The sequence below is a fragment of the Brachyhypopomus gauderio genome, chromosome 7, assembly GCF_052324685.1.
Source record: "Brachyhypopomus gauderio isolate BG-103 chromosome 7, BGAUD_0.2, whole genome shotgun sequence".
Classification (NCBI taxonomy): domain Eukaryota; kingdom Metazoa; phylum Chordata; class Actinopteri; order Gymnotiformes; family Hypopomidae; genus Brachyhypopomus; species Brachyhypopomus gauderio.
Genome location: NC_135217.1, coordinates 9,259,763 through 9,276,373, shown reverse-complemented (window position 1 = coordinate 9,276,373; position 16,611 = coordinate 9,259,763).

Here is a 16,611-nt window from a genome sequence, read left to right as displayed (position 1 = left end):
CCCTTGTCAGCAAGACAAACAGTGATGCTTCTCTGTAACATGTGAGCAATACAAGGCATATGCTCATATGGAAGTCTTTTTGCAGCAGCAACCATGTATCGAGCGCCGTCTGTGCTGACAGTTGTGATCTTCTGTTGAACTTGCCATGCCTCCGCCACCGACAAAAACTGATCTGCACAGGCATCTGCAGAGTGTCTGGTGTCCGTTTTTCGCATGCTCAACGCAAATGACGTTAGTTTCCACTCACTGTCAATATAATGTGCGGTCACACCGAGGTAATTGTGATTGCTGATCGACGTCCAGTGATCTCCAGTCAGCGCAATATACTGGGCTTCCGCAACTACGTCTAATTTTGATTTCTTTTCTGTATCGTAAAGTTGATGAATTTTAGACATAATTGTGCTCCTCGACGGCGGCTTATAAGCGGCGTCAGAAGATGCTGTTTGTAAAACCTCGACTAACCCTCGGTCCTCTACCATCGAAACTGGTCTACAGTCCATAGCAATCCATTTTGCAATAGAGTTTGTAAGTCGCTCACTGGTAGACTTACTTAGTCTGCGCGAAAATGCCTGATCCAATGTGGCTTGACGAGGTTGGCTGCTAGCTCTAGCAGCATGCGCTGTGTGCTGGCTTGTATGACCGGTTTCACGGATATGCTTTGCGTTGAGGTGATATTTCAGACTTGAAGCACTCCGGTGGTAGGAAAATTCCTTGTTACAGAACCGGCAGAGCACTGTGCTTCTATTCAAAGTTCCGTCTGGATATTTTTTAAAAGTAAATGCGCCATTAAGAGGGCCAAGTAGTGCGGTTTCGTTTGCCTCCATCATGTTGTAGTGACCGGAAAAGCTAAAGATGCACCGGGTCAAAGGTCACCAAGGACAGCGATTAATCAGCATAAATTTTTTTAACGCGTTATTTTTTCTTTAATTAATTAATCGAAATTAACGCGTTAATTTGACAGCCCTAATATATATATACATACACTCATCAGCCACTTTATTAGGTACACCTGTGTCCAACTGCTCATTAACGTAAATGTCAAATCAGCCAATCACATGGCAGCAACTCAATGCATTTAGGAATGTAGACGTGGCCAAGACAATCTGCAGCAGTTCAACCTGAGCATCAGAATGGGGGAAAAAGTGATTTAAGTGACTTTGAACGTGGCTTGGTTGCCAGACTGGCTGGTCTGAGTATTTCAGAAACTGCTGATCTACTGGGATTTTCATGCACAACCATCTCTAGGATTTACAGAGAATTATCCAAAAAAGAGAAAAAATGAGCGGCAATTCTGTGGGCGCAAATGCCTTGTTGATGCCAGAGGTCAGATGAGATTGGCCAGATTGGTTCGAGCTGATAGAACAGCAACAGAAACTCAAATAACTCAAGTCATTACAACCGAGGCATGCAGAAGAGCATCTCTGAACGCACAACATGTGGAACCTTGAGGCAGATGGGCAGCAGAAGACCAGGAGAAGGACTCCTGTCAGCTAAGAACACGAAACTGAGGCTACAATTCACTCAGGCTCACCAAAATTGCACAATAGAAGATTGGAAAAATGTTGCCTGGTCTGATGAGTCTCAGTTTCTGCTGCGACATTCAGATGGTAGAGTCAGAATTTGACATTGACAACATGAAAGCATGGATCCTTCCTGCCTTGTATCAACGGTTCAGGCTGGTGGTGGTGGTGCAATGGTGTGGGGGATATTTTCCTGGCACACTTTGGGCCCATTAGTAGCAATTGAGCATCATGTCAACGCCACAGCCTACCTGAGTATTGTTGCTGACCATATCTGTCCCTTTATGACCACAGTGTACCCATCTTCTGATGGCTACGTCCAGCAGGATAACACACCACGTCATAAAGCATGAATCATCTCAGACTGGTTTCTTGAACATAACAATGGGTTCACTGTACTCAAATAGCCTCTACAGTCACCAGATCTCAATCCAATAGAGCACCTTTGGGATGTTATGTTTCCAGTACCTTGTTGAATCTATGCCACGAAGGATAAAGGCATTTCTGAAGGTAAAGGGGGGTCCAACCCGGTATCAGCAAGGTGTACCTAATAAAGTGGCGGGTGAGTGTATGTATATATATATGTGTGTGTGTGTGTGTGTGTGTGTGTGTGTATGTGTGTATGTATATATTATTTGAGAAAAACAACCCAATAACTGTCATGGCAATAAACTTTGAGAAGTCGTTGACAGGGAGGGGGAGGGGGAGGATGTGGTGTGTAGTGAGAAAGCCTCTCCATCACCTCCTCCCTGGCTGCCCGCTCGGGGCGGATGACATCATGCTTCAAGCTGCATCCGTTTACGCCGCTGCTCAAGCTCTGCAGGCGAGACTGCCTTGATATACAACAACAAACAAATGTAAATAAACAAACAATAAACATTAAAACCATTAACCAAAGAAGAAAAAAAGAAGGAAAAACCTTTGCTCATTATGCAAGGTGAAATTTGTCCTGGTAAAGGGATCAATAGAGCTCTGTATCCTTCGGTCAATTGTTAATTAAACAGTGCTATTCATTATGATAATAATAAATAAATAAACATGATTAAGGGTAAATTCTGCGTGCAGTCATATTTCATGTCCTGTCCCCAGGGTGGCCAGTGGGATGGAGGTGTGTGTGTGTGTGTTGGGGGGGGGGGGGGGGGGGGGGTAACCTGGTGATTAATATACTAAATACACTGAAATAAATCACTCTATGCCTGCGGATGAATATTAGTTCAAGCAGCAGTGTGAGCTACAGCACTGTATATGTTGGCTTGCATGGGCAAAGGGTGTGAAGTTGTCCATTGCCCTGAAAACATGGCCGGTTCCGAGTCCTTGCACTCGGGCCGGGGCAGCCGAGGGACACGGCGCCCTCACACATACGTGAGCTTACGCGGGAGGTCTGAGGTCAATCCGCTTCAAACGAACCAGCTCCGTGTGCTCAGAGTGTGTCGACATCATGACCACACACAATGCCAGAGCAAAGCTCTTTGTTTCCAGACAGAAACACTGTACATAACCTAATTAACTCTAAGTAAGAACGATCAGTTGTGTCTCTCTGCCCTGCGGCCAAGCCGTCCCTTTGAGGGCACCCTCCACGCGGGCCCAAGCTGTGGTTGCTGTTAATTGCACAGGGATGAAAGCTGTGGGTTGAGCTTGTGTGATTAGTTCATAATGAAAGTCTGGAGGAAAAACCTTTCATTCAGCAACAGCAAAAAGCACCACCAAAATTTCACTCAGGGGTTATAACACTCTTGCAAATTCTCATATCATGACGGGCGTGGCCTGGGTGCTTGCCAAAGAAAGGAAAAATCCCAGGTGCTTCTAAGGACCACATGTACTTTGACAACATGCGAATGTACCAACCGATCAATATCCTAAATTTACTTACAATTATTAATTTATTTTTTTTCGAAATGATAACTCCGTCACGACGTTAGAGCCATCATGGCCACGGTGTCGGCTGAAGAAGGACCAGCCAGACTTCGCAGCCACCCCCCTGTTCACAGTCACATGTTTATTAGTCATCACGTACACCTAGTGCTCATTCCCACAGGTGTCTACCTCCTCCGCCTGGTGCTGGAGTCCCTCCACCTGTCTGATGAGCCTCCTGCTCGGCTGCATGCGGCCCTGCTGATCGCTGGCGTAGCTGACGGTGCAGCTACTCGTACCTTTTGTTGTTTTGGGGCTTTTCATGAACTCTTTCTCTGGTACACTGACTCACGCCTTGACTTTGTGTCTGTAATGTGTCTGTTTAAACATAGGACAGAGAAAGAATATCTAATATTAATGCATAATCAAAATCAGTTGAGAAATGTATAGTGAAAATAATATGTAATATAATTTATACACATGAAAAATACCTACATCAACCAGAAAATGATTTTCTATGCTCTTCCCATGAGGACAAAATTAGACCATATAGAGTTTTTTTTTCCATTTTAGGTTCACTCGCTCACTCTCTCTTTCACTCTCTCCCTCTTTCAGGCAGATGATGATTTTGGACTCATGGAGCACCCCAGAGAACTGGAGCACCCCAGCCTAAACTGAATCATCTTACTGGGCAAAGTTTGTTTTCTTGAGTCGACGAGCTCCTTTTAAACTGGACATGTACAGACAGCTGCCTGATCTGGGCTGAAGTTCACCGTTCTTGAAGTTCCCAGCACACGTAATTGGTGGAGCAGAGCCTGGAGTGGAGAAAGAGGCCAGCTCAGCTCCACAGGGACAGACGCCTCACCACGACACATCTTGTCCCCTCAGACGCCGACCCTGTAGGAGGGTCCCTGCTTGCTGTGGGCTCTCAAATTTATTCTGGTGTCCTATTGCTGCATTTATGAGGGAAAATATCTAAAGGAAAAAAAAACTGAAGAGAAAGAAGAAGGAACAGGAATGCAATCTGGAGCTGGAATTGTTCTATTATTCAGTGTGTTAGTGGCAACATATGTTCATGGCAGTGCTGACTCAAATTAAGCTGTGTTTGCCCATCAACCTGCTGCTGTTTTCTCACAGAATTGGCAATGTTTCTCTGTTCCTCTCCATTTCGCTCTCTCTCTTTCTCTCACTCTCTCCGTTATCTCTCTCTCTCTCTCTCTCTCTCTCTCTCTCTTTCTCTCTCACTCTCTCCGTTATCTCTCTCTTTCTCTCTCTCTCTCTCACTGCTTCATGATTCCTTTTCTCTCCTGTTTGCTCTCTCAGCGGTGTTTTTCTTGGGTCAGATCCAAATATAATACATGCAAGCACAAGGTTCAGTACTTTTAATTGAGCAGTTACACAAATTGAAGCTTAATTTCTATTCTGCACTAGTCACTGGGAATTAACAGCATACAATACAGTCTGAACTGTTAGGGACTACGGCATACAAACAAACAACCTATGTGATTGCACAACAGCTTATTCAATATGAAAAACCACTTCTATGGTACCTATGTTGTGTTACTTTTCAGCTTGGCACCTTGCTTGTAATTGCATGCATAATGCCACCACCACAAGGTTAAATAAGTAAAGTTATCGGCCTACCCAAGAGGCTCTGGTGAGAACAGTATGTCTGCTCTCTGCAGCACTGGGAGTGTTGCCATGTGCATTTGTTTATCATAAGGCTTTATCTGTCTAAGTTTCAAGTACAGTACCCTCACGGCGAGCACATTCGTCATTGACTCAGGGAGATAGGGCCTGATCTTCTCCCAACAAAACACAGTAGCCATAATGAAATATGAGCATAAACGTGAGGTAAAGCGGCCCTGTTGACAGACCCCATCCGTGTGCGTACTGTGGACAAGCCCTAAAGGTCTTTTGTGTTTGTTTATCAAAGTGGAGTAAATCCAAACTCTACAATGAGCAACAAATGTTCTCACCCGACAGACCCGTGACCGCAGAGGACAGTGTGTGCACGGTACCACGCTCTGACTTCCCAGACCTGCAGTGGTTGCAGTGCTGAGCAAGTTCAATGAGACGCACCTGAGTATCAGTGAAGTGAGAGTGTATGAGTGAGAAGGGAGAATGAATGAGTGAACATGGAGAATGAATCAGTGAGAAAGGAGAATGAATGAGTGAAAAGGGAGAATGAATTTGTGAGAAGGGAGAATGAATGAGTGAGCATGGAAAATGAATGAGTGAGAAGGGAGAATGAATGAGTGAACATGGAGAATGAATGAGTGGAGACTCCAGTGTCCATTCGGCTTGTGCTGTCACACTTAACATGAATTTCACAATGCAGTCTCCATACGGTGGGGGGGGCAGTGGTGTATAGACAGAGGTCATCGAGTCAGGGATAACAATGCATGCAATCACACACACACACACACACACACACACACACACACACACACACACACACACACACACACACACACACACACACACATCCAGTTGTGCATGCATACTCGCAGAACGTATACAATTTCTCCACATTTCTCCTGCCCTCTGATGTGTTGGCAGGACTCACTAGCGTATCCTTTCCCGGCTATGTGGCAACGTGTAAATTGGTTGATCAGGTTGACTCGGTGGGATTGCAGTGCAGAAGTAAAGGGAACGCTAGCCCTAGCTCTCAGGCATAATTTTGTGCTTGTTAGTGGTGTAAATTGTCTGGCTGGGCCTCTGGGGAATTCTGCAGGAAACAGGTGTTTACTTAACCTCAAATTGGCTTTGAGGAGAAGAAATTTTAGAGCACTGAGAACATATTTGAAGAAAAAGAGAGAGAGATATGGTGAGGGAAAGAAAGCAAGAGAGAATGTCAGCAGAAGAGAGAGGAAGGGAGAGAGGGAGGGAGTGAGGGAGGGAAAAAGTCTATTTGTTTTGACAGGCAAGTCGCTTAAGCAAATGTCCTCATCAAACAGGGCCGGGTCCGTGCCAGTGTTCTCAGCTGTGCACTGCTCCCCTGTCTCACACAGCGTGAAAATAGATTTAAATCAGATTTGGCCCACATGGGGAGGAGTTAACCCAACAATAATCACCAGCACATCATGCATATGCTAATCTCTCCAATGCTATTCGCTGATGTGTTAATGGATTACGTTTTTATCACTGGATTAATGTTAGCTCACGTTTTCTTTAAAGACACACTTGAGCTGCACTATGACTGTATTCAGCAGATGGACAACCACTTTACTCCATTTTGGCATTGTGGTATTTTAGCTTGAGTAAATGAACTTCAGCAGGCTGGTTACAGATGTGCAATACTGATATCACCTGTTGCATTGTCACCGTTTTTACGTTTTAAAGAGTAAGCAAACACGAGAAGTTCCTAGTGGCTTTCTGATGACACAATTACACCTCTCACCCCCAACACTGCAGTAAAATCAATCAATCTAAACTATGGTGGCAAAAACAACTTGACACATAACAATGTTCCTATTTAAATGCCGTGTGTAATAAGAAAAAATCTTTAAAGGGAACAAAGGAAAGTCACTTTATGTTTACATGCAGATATTTCCCTCAAACTGAATGAATTCATTCTGATTAAAGATTCTGAAATAACTGTTTATATGTGTCCTAAATGCAGCCTTGTTCATTAAACACATATGAATGAACATAAGCATAAAGGATGGAACGATTCTGTAAAGCAGTTGATTCTAAAAGATTAAAAGCAGTTGATTCTGAAAGATTAAAAGCAGTTGATTCTGAAAGCAGTTGGGTTCAACGTTTTACATGGTTAGTGCTGGCTAATATAATGAATGTGTCTTCATTATAGTGAGTATAAAGACTCAGAGCTGTTACATCAGAGCTCATAACTGAAGAACCTTGGTCTTGAATCACTCACCTTTGAGTTTTTTAAATGACATATTGCCAGGCCTCTGAAAGAATGCATTCTGCTTCAAACCAAGTGTTTGATACTCACATCTGCAGTATATCCTAAATGCTTATGAATGCTCACAGTTTTACGGTTCTTTTACAGTTAATTGATGGTAGCGAACATGTCTATTGATTTATAGCAGACATCAGTAATCACCAGAAACATTGTTCAGGGAACTTGATGTGGCCACTAAATTCCATATGAATTGCAGAACGTGGTGGCTTGACAGCTGTGGTGGATTCCTTTGGTGTTTCTGGAATTCTCCACAGATCTTCACATCCTCTACCACATTCTGGTCTACACTCGGCCAGTCAGAACTGGAAAGACCTTGCATTCTTCCTATGGAAGAGTGCATCTGGGGTAAATTTTGTTTTGGCTAGGAACATAAGCTCTCCAAAGATTACAGCTGTCTTGTACACTAAGCTCAATTCATCTATGATGATACCCATTCTGCACCCTTTGTGAACATGGTATGTTGGGAAATGAAGTCTTTGTATTCACTTTATTTGTGTAAATTATAATTGCTGTATATGTGCTTTTTTGTGAAAACTTCATGATGGTATCTATCATGATGTCTTCTTGTTATATTTGGTTAACCTGGGTACGCCTGATCAATTTCAAAGTGACCCTATAGCTCGGTTTTGATATCTCTTATGTATCGACTTTCCTGTGCATGAAACTGACAGCTGTGGCTCATGTGAGCTCCCCAGACTATAGTCTTACTCTGTATCTGTCTACATCATTGATCTCTTGGATCACAAGGAATTCACCTAAAATCTCACTGTATGTTAATTCACCATAAATAATTCCCATAATAACACATTCAGCACAACATATAATAATCTGCACTTGCAGTTTCTTTCCACTCAGAAAGGTAATTTGCGTCCAGTTAATCAGCAGGTGACACCATAGCAGACACCACCAGTAGCAGACACCACCAGCAGCATACACCACCAGCAGCATACACCACCAGTAGCAGACACCACCAGTAGCAGACACCACCAGTAGCAGACACCACCAGTAGCATACGCCACCAGTAGCAGACACCACAAGTAGCATATGCCATCAGTAGCAGACACCACCAGTAGCAGACACCATCAGTAGCAGACACCACCAGTAGCAGACACCCCCAGTAGCAGACACCACCAGTAGCATACACCACCAGTAGCAGACACCACCAGTAGCAGACACCATCAGTAGCAGACACCACCAGTAGCAGACACCACCAGTAGCAGACACCACCAGTAGCAGACACCACCAGTAGCATACGCCATCAGTAGCAGACACCACCAGTAGCATACACCATCAGTAGCAGACACCACCAGTAGCAGACACCACCAGTAGCAGACACCACCAGTAGCATACACCACCAGTAGCAGACACCACCAGTAGCATACACCACCAGCAGCATACACCACCAGTAGCAGACACCACCAGTAGCAGACACCACCAGTAGCATACACCACCAGTAGCAGACACCACCAGTAGCAGACACCACCAGTAGCATACACCACCAGTAGCAGACACCACCAGTAGCATAGGCCACCACTAGCATACGCCACCAGTAGCAGACACCACCAGTAGCATAGGCCACCACTAGCATACGCCACCAGTAGCAGACACCACCAGTAGCATAGGCCACCACTAGCATACGCCACCAGTAGCATACACCACCAGACACCACCAGTATTATACGCTACCACCAACAGAAAGCGTTCAGAATCTGTGTACTTGTGTTATCAGAGCCTCCTGGTTCATCCTCCTCACGAAACAGCACATAACCTTTCAGCTTGAGTGATGAAACCTAATCACATTGACAGGCACTGTTTTAATGAACAAGTGCTCGGTCTAGCATGTCACAGTCATTATCACCTATAGCTGCGTCACTTGCAACTCCCAGGAAAATCAATGCCGCCGTCCAGTGGCTCATTATAAGAACACCCAAGCTATAACACCATAACTCACATGAGTCACCAGTACGTTGGGTTTATTAGCTTCTCCTACTCTATAACTGTACCTATAGGCTACCATTCATTTATTGGTCATTTCTATGTACTCAGCAGTTAATTGACAGGCGATAACTTGTCGTGTTCCCTGCCATAATTCTGGGGTCTTTTTCAGAGAGGACCTGTTTGGAAAACAGGGCAGGATATGATTGGATAATTTATGCATGCATACATGAATGTATATATAAATGTTTATGGTGTATTCATGAAACGTTTGCATAAACAGTGTTTACAGCTGCAGCTATGCTATAAATGTATATTAAAAGCATCCGGCTCACACCATATGGTCAGGTCATTCATGAAAGAGCCCTAACGGTAGGAACAACATATACAAGGTTAAGGACTCTGTCATTTAGATGACTTCAGAGTTCAGTAGTTGTGTCAGGAGCGGTGGATTACAGCTTACAATTGACTATGTGCGTCTAATAAAGTGATCAGTCAGTGTATAATGAAAGTCTCCCTGAGCTAGGTCATATCACATAATATAAGTCTGTATAATTTGAACAGGGTGTCTGCAAGAAAAGACACAGCGCACACTGGAACATCTTCACCTTAGTAGAAAACCAAGGACAGTAAAAACGTGTTGGGGCTTTTCTTTAGCTACATGAAATTACTATGCCTCATAACAATTAATCAGTGTCATTAATTCATCAGTCTGAAATGATCACAATCCTTCATTCCAAACTAAAGTAATAATTATGTGATTGCTGAAGGTTTTAATAAATATGATTTCTTTTAAATTTTAGCAACAATTTACATTTTAATGATATCAAGACAGACAACACGGTGAAAATAATTGAGATGTTTATTAACACACAAATTACTTTAAGACAGCAGCATCCACAATCAGCATATTTAGAGTGTAGACAACTGAAAAGGCTGTTTAGCCATTTGCGTGAACACACGTGTGTGATGTCTGAAGGGGCGGAGCCTGGCTGCCTTAGCTGTCCAATGGAGAATGATTTGGCTGCATGGTACTCAGCTCAGCTGTGTGTGTTCTACCATGATCACAAAGTAAATGAAATTTACACAAAGTTGTTAGAGTTGTTAAGTCACATTAAAACTTTCAATTTAAGATGTTCTGGCTTTGACCGCCAAACTGTGCAAACAATCACACAGCAGACCTAGTTACGAACAGGTTGGGGTTGTGATGCAAATATAGTCGGATATGACCCTCTCTTCAGTGTGAAACGTGGATTGAAGCCTGTTTGGTACTGCATAAGGTTTGAGGAGGTGCCTGGAGGGGAACGTGGAGAGCAAACGAATGACTGGATTAAAGTCATCCGGGATCATGTTAAATATGAACTTCAACCATGCATGTTGACAGTTCTGTTCCTTGGAAAGGGAATGAAAAATGCTGACACCCCCCTTACAGCGAGCAATACTACATTTCTGTACACAGTCTGCCATTTTCAGCGTTGTTCTACCGTTGTTGTTTTGTTCATGACAATACCAGCAGAACCACTGAGGTTTTTTTTTGCTGTGTAGGTCCATGTTAATATTGCCTGAGCTAGAATGTGGGCCAGCTGATTTTTGAGTTCTGGATGTGTAAGTATTCCTGGGTCAGGACTGTTATGAAACAGTTTGGGTGCTGGAATTGGCCCTGTTTCACAGCCCTCTTTGCTTATGGGGGATTTGCATTTGAAGGAGCTGACAACAGTGTTTGAGGCTCACACTATGCCAGCTCCATTTAACCAGCTTTCCTTATTTCAAGATGCCAGAGTAAATATAATTTTCCATTCTATGGCAGGCCAATTCCTTAAGAACGATGCTCATTACATGTTGTATATTTTTATGATTATCCAAGCTTGTCATTATTGTTGAATTCCTATGGAATTTTCACTCTGGCTGAAACACAACCTCTAAGGATGGGAGTTTGTCTGCGATTTCACAATAGAGGATTGATCACCTTTGTTTGTTCTCCAAGCTTGCTGAATAACTTGGGGGGTAATTCTACCATTACTAAAATTATTTAAATTAGGAAATAGGCCTACTTTGTTCAAATATCCATATTGTGATGAAATGTCCCTTTGACATCTTACCTCTTCTGAAAGTAAAAACATCTCCGCAGACACTCTGCTGGTCATGGCTATTTAAGTGCATTGTACTGTTGAACACACCCCCTCTTCTTCTTTGAGATAAGCTTCCTTTGCTGCATTGCTGATAGTGCTGCCACCTATTGGTCTTCATGGTACCGACATACTTGATAGGAAATTCTTCTGATTTTGTGAACTTTTTAAAATGCTCTAATGTGCATGAAAGAACCTTCAAGAGTGGTTTTGAAGTATGATGGGTTTTCTAAATGTTACAAGTGCAATTTAATGCACACACGTGATTTTTTTTTCTCCTGTGATAGGGAATTGACGATTTGTGCATAGAGCACTTAAAAGGCTGATTAAAATATGTTGATCTGTTGTGTGAGGTGTGTTGTGCAGCACAAATCCAAATATGAATACAATCCAATTCTGAATCAGGTCCAGTCGGCTACATCATCTGAGGCTCTTCTGGAGCTCATGTTTATATGAATACACAATCAAAGCGGCACATAACAGAAATCAATTTCATTTTTTGTTTTTTGCAATGTTGCATTAGGCCCTTTAACTCTCTCAATGCACATTCATCAGGAATGGAATTCTCTGAATTATTCAACAGGATGGGGTCTTGATAACAGCCAATTGTTTTGCCTTTATTGTTATGCTCTTTGCTTTACTCTCAGAAGTGCCATTTTCTTTGTCCTCTCCTTCTCAGTATGCAAATTGAAACAGACTGTGACCTTCTGAATCGTCGCCTTGCTGGGCTCCTGCCTTGGTTTACGATGAGAAGTTATTTTAAAGTGAGGCGTGCAACGAGGTCGCCGGACTGGTGTGGGGAAACAGCACACGCCCAACCCTTTGCTCTGCAGGTGGAGGTGTTTTAACTACTGTTCCAAACCACGGTAAGTCAAACAATTGAGCCCTTTTCTAACATTTTTCCATCTGGTTCTATAACAGGTCTGTCAAATGCGATGAATTCTGTGGCACGGAGCCCTAAAAGTAGCCTCTGTTACTCGTTGGAGGTAAATTGATCTGACAGTGCGATCACACCAGCACACACTGCACATCTGTGGGGTTTAATCAAGATTTATCAGAGCAATTACACCTCAAATGCTCCGTCACTCAGCAGCTGCGTGTGCCTATGTGTGTGTGTGTGCGTGCGATTGTGTGTGTGTGTGTGTGTGTGTGTGTGTGAGAGATGGGGAGAGAGTTAGAGAAAATGTGAGAGAGAGAAACCGAGAGGAACCCTGCCAACTACAGGTTTGCCCTATTACCAGCTGCCAATCATGGGTGTTCAGTACATCGCTATCCAATCAGTTATGATAAGCTGACATTTCAATGAACTCTGTAACTCTGTAACTTGGTAGAATGCTTTTCAATGACACAGGCTGCCAAGTCTACACTGCGTTTGGCATGCTGGAGGTCTGTTGTTCCAAAGTCTTTCCTACTAGCAACTTTTCTCCATGCTTACATGGCTTTGGAAGCTAAATGGAGGATTCTTCTAGAAGCAGATGCAGGTGGTAGGCACACACATGGGGGGGGGGGGGGGGGGGGGGGCAGCGTGGTTGGTCAGCACAGGCCCCCTCTCAGGGTAATTACTTCTCCCTCTGTGTGGTTCTCACACCAGCACGACACAGAGAGAAGATCCACACTAATTACATTACCGCACTGTGGGACGGGTGCCTGTCCTCCCTCCCTCCCTCCCTCCCTCCGTCCCTCCATCCCTCTGTCCCTGTCATATGTCCCCCTCGCCCCTGTTGCCAGAACAAGCAGAAGTCAGGTGTGTTCATGAGATTGGGTTGTCTGTGTGCCATCAGGCCCGGTGAGGGGCACGCCCGTCTGCGTTCGTCCCACCCCAACCCGGCTGCCACCATACGGGGGGACGTGAGCTGTGCTGATTGGTCGTCAGGATGGGCTTCCCTGAACTAATTGGAGAAAACAAACAAACAAACAAACAAAGTGCAGATATGGCAAATGGAACCCATGACCCTAAAGTTAGTGCTGTGAGGAAGCAGTACAGATGAAGTGGGCTGGCTGACTCTAAGGAGATGACAATCTCTGTCCTTGTTTATCCATAGTGAAATATCCTTCTCCAAAATAAATACTCTCCCACACCTGATGTTTTTTTTGGTTTACTAAGGGTGAGAATAAGTACCTTTCCTGCACAATTGTCGTAAACATCCCACACAGAAAGCTGTCTACGAATTTATCAGCTCTATGCAAATGTGACTTAACTCTGCTGACCTAAGTCTCTCTGTACTTTAGATTAGGGCGCGCCTCATCAATGCATAATTCATACATCACCCACTTGAAACAGCCTCAAATGAAACTGTCCACAGGAACTTAGGGCCATGAATAAGACTAGAACAGGTGCTGTGAGTACAAATGTTTTGCAAACGCGCTGCTGTCAACAGCGTTCCAGTCGAATGCTGCAGCTCCCTTGTCTGATGCCGTGGGTGTTTGTCTCGCAGGCTCCCCCCTCGCTGTATGCCTCCTGAGTGACGGCTCTCTCTGCTGGGACTGCCTCTCGCCTCCGGGCGCCTCTGACTCCTGCTGCTGCGGCAACGGCCAGGAGAGCCGTGATGCGGGCACCGGTGCCCCTGTCCTGTGATCACCGGATCAGCCTGGATTTCCCAGCAGTACCTCCATATGAGAGCCAGGCTACTGGGCACAGCCATCAAGGTAAAGTCAAACCCTTTGATGTGCATTACCTTCTGTAACACTCACTGTGGCTGCACAAGTGTTGTTTACATTTTTTGCCATTTAAGTGTAATGTTTTTTTTTCCTTGTTTGTTTTTTTTTTTTTTTGTTTATTAGGTTCACTTCCTAAAAATGCAGTCCTAACAAGAATGCTGAGGCTGGCTGTAATTTTTACATGAATAAAGATCAAAACCACCATCATAGGGTTTCATTCTTGATGAAGTGGCTACATTTTACTTTGCCGCCCGCCTGACTTAAAAAATATCATCCATTTAAAGACCCTTTTTGGTTCCAGCCTTATAGAGCCTGGACCAGTTTCATGAAGGGCCACTTGACAAAAAGGCAAACGGATGACAGTGGTCTACTGTTTGGTTAAAGATGGTGTAATAAATTAACATTTACTTTTGCCCAAGTATTTATATATACTAGGAGTGCACTGCGTATAATTTAGGTTAAATAAAAGTTCATTTAGTTTCCTCCACTGCTCGAGAAATACGGAATGACTATTTGTTAACACACCCGATGTTCAAAAGTTATAAAGAGTTCAAAAGTACTAGAGTTTGTCTTTATTAGGCTGTTTATGAGGCTTTGGGCATATTGGAAAATGTATAAAGGTTTTTTCAGTCTGTCCTCATGTTACTCACATTTGGGCTGGATTGGTCAGTCTTTGTAATGCAATACAAACGCAGTGAGGCTAATTTGCATTGTGAGCGCATTTGGCTTCATTCATTTGCCACTCTGTTCCTGGGCATATCCTTGACTCAGTCAGTGATGAGATGCTTAGGTGTGGAGTTCACAGTGTGATCAAGTTCAACATATGCCTCACCATGCCGTACATATGAATATTTATAGAGGATAGCTAACTTCTCTACGCACCCTTGCTCACGTGTGCCAACACAGTTGAGAACTTCCTGGCCAGTTAGCTCCTCTGAGCTTGTCACCGAATCGCAGTCTTTCCTCCCAAAAGAGAGAAAACCCGCCTTCCTATTACTCTACGCATATTCAAATATGACGCGATGTCTCCAGCTGACACAAAGGGCTTTTTGTAGCTGAACTTCTAAGGGGGGGGGGGGGGGGGGGGGGGGGGAGGAGGAGGGGGGTGGTGTCACACGGAGATGTCATGTCTTGTATCAGTGGCGGAGACAGCATTGATGCAGAACATCTCTCGTCTTTCTCTCTCTCTCTCTCTCTCTCTCTCTCTCTCTCTCTCTCTGCTCACACTTTCTCCCTCTGACAGATCTGCCTCGGATTACAATCGTCCTCATATTGTAATGAGGGTAAAACGCACTGCTGGGGAGTCATTCATACACTGCGATACGGCCCCACTCTCACCAGCTCTGCACTGCAAATTAATTTGCCATTTTTAAGTCATCTTTTAGCTCTTTAGATTATAGAGAGCATGAATGACACAGGCTTACATGAGTCATATAGGCCCATAACTTAGGACGATATTACTAATAGAGAAGACATCAATCATTTAATAGCATGTCATTAGAAGCACCAGAAGAAAAGGGCATGGTGGAACATGTGATCCGTGAAAAACCTGAACGCACCACAGTATCTTGTGGTTCCCAACCTAGATTATTATTTTTTAAATGACAAATTCACACTGAAGCCTCAGAATTCTACATACTGTCATACTGATAAATATGTAAGCCGATCTGGATAAGCGTGCCTGCCAAGTGCTATAAATGTAATGTAAATTCAAATGGTATAAAAATAAATTTCAGATGCGTTCTTTTGATTTGAATGTAGTGTGCTCAAATGTAGTACTTGGACTCAATAATCTAAACTCTAAGCAGTTTTAGTAAGGCCGTTGGTGAATCTACATAGCAATAGACAGTGCTAGAAAGTGCTAGAACATCAGTGGTGCTAGCTGAAGTGCACATGCCAAAACACATGCTTGTCTACATATGTGAGAACATGTAGATATACAAAGCGTGCATGTGCTAGCATATCACCTGAGCACATGTTGTGGAATCAGAGAATTGCCCTGACACTCTGAAGAAGCTGTGGTTTGTATTTATAGCATATGAGATGAGATGAGATTCAGACAAGTGATGCTACATATCACTCCTTAAAAGCACAGTGTGACACTAATCAGGCAGTTTCCACGTACAGGCCACATATCCACGTACAGGGGCTACAGTAGACTTCTGAATCTGAAATGTTGTGGGCCAGTCTGTAAAAACAATGCTTTTTCAGTTCCATGGCGTAATGTACCGCTAATCAAACAGAGCGACTTCAGCACCATGGACAGCTCTGGTGGCAATGGAGCCAGAGGGAGAGCATGGTGGTTGTCTCTAGTCACGAGCTGATTGGAACATTATCTGAGCAAAAGTAGATCATTAGCACACACAATGATTTAGCTTGGGACAAGAAGAGAGAGGGAGAGAGAGAGAGAGAGAGAGAGAGAGAGAGAGAGAGAGAGAGAGAGAGAGAGAGAGAGAGAGGAGAGAGAGAGAGAGAGAGAGAGAGAGAGAGAGAGAGAGAACAAAACAATGAACAAAAGATACAATGCAAAGAGCAGACAGACAAGTCAGTGTTGGGTTTAAATGTCAAACAAAATGTCATCAGTTGTACTT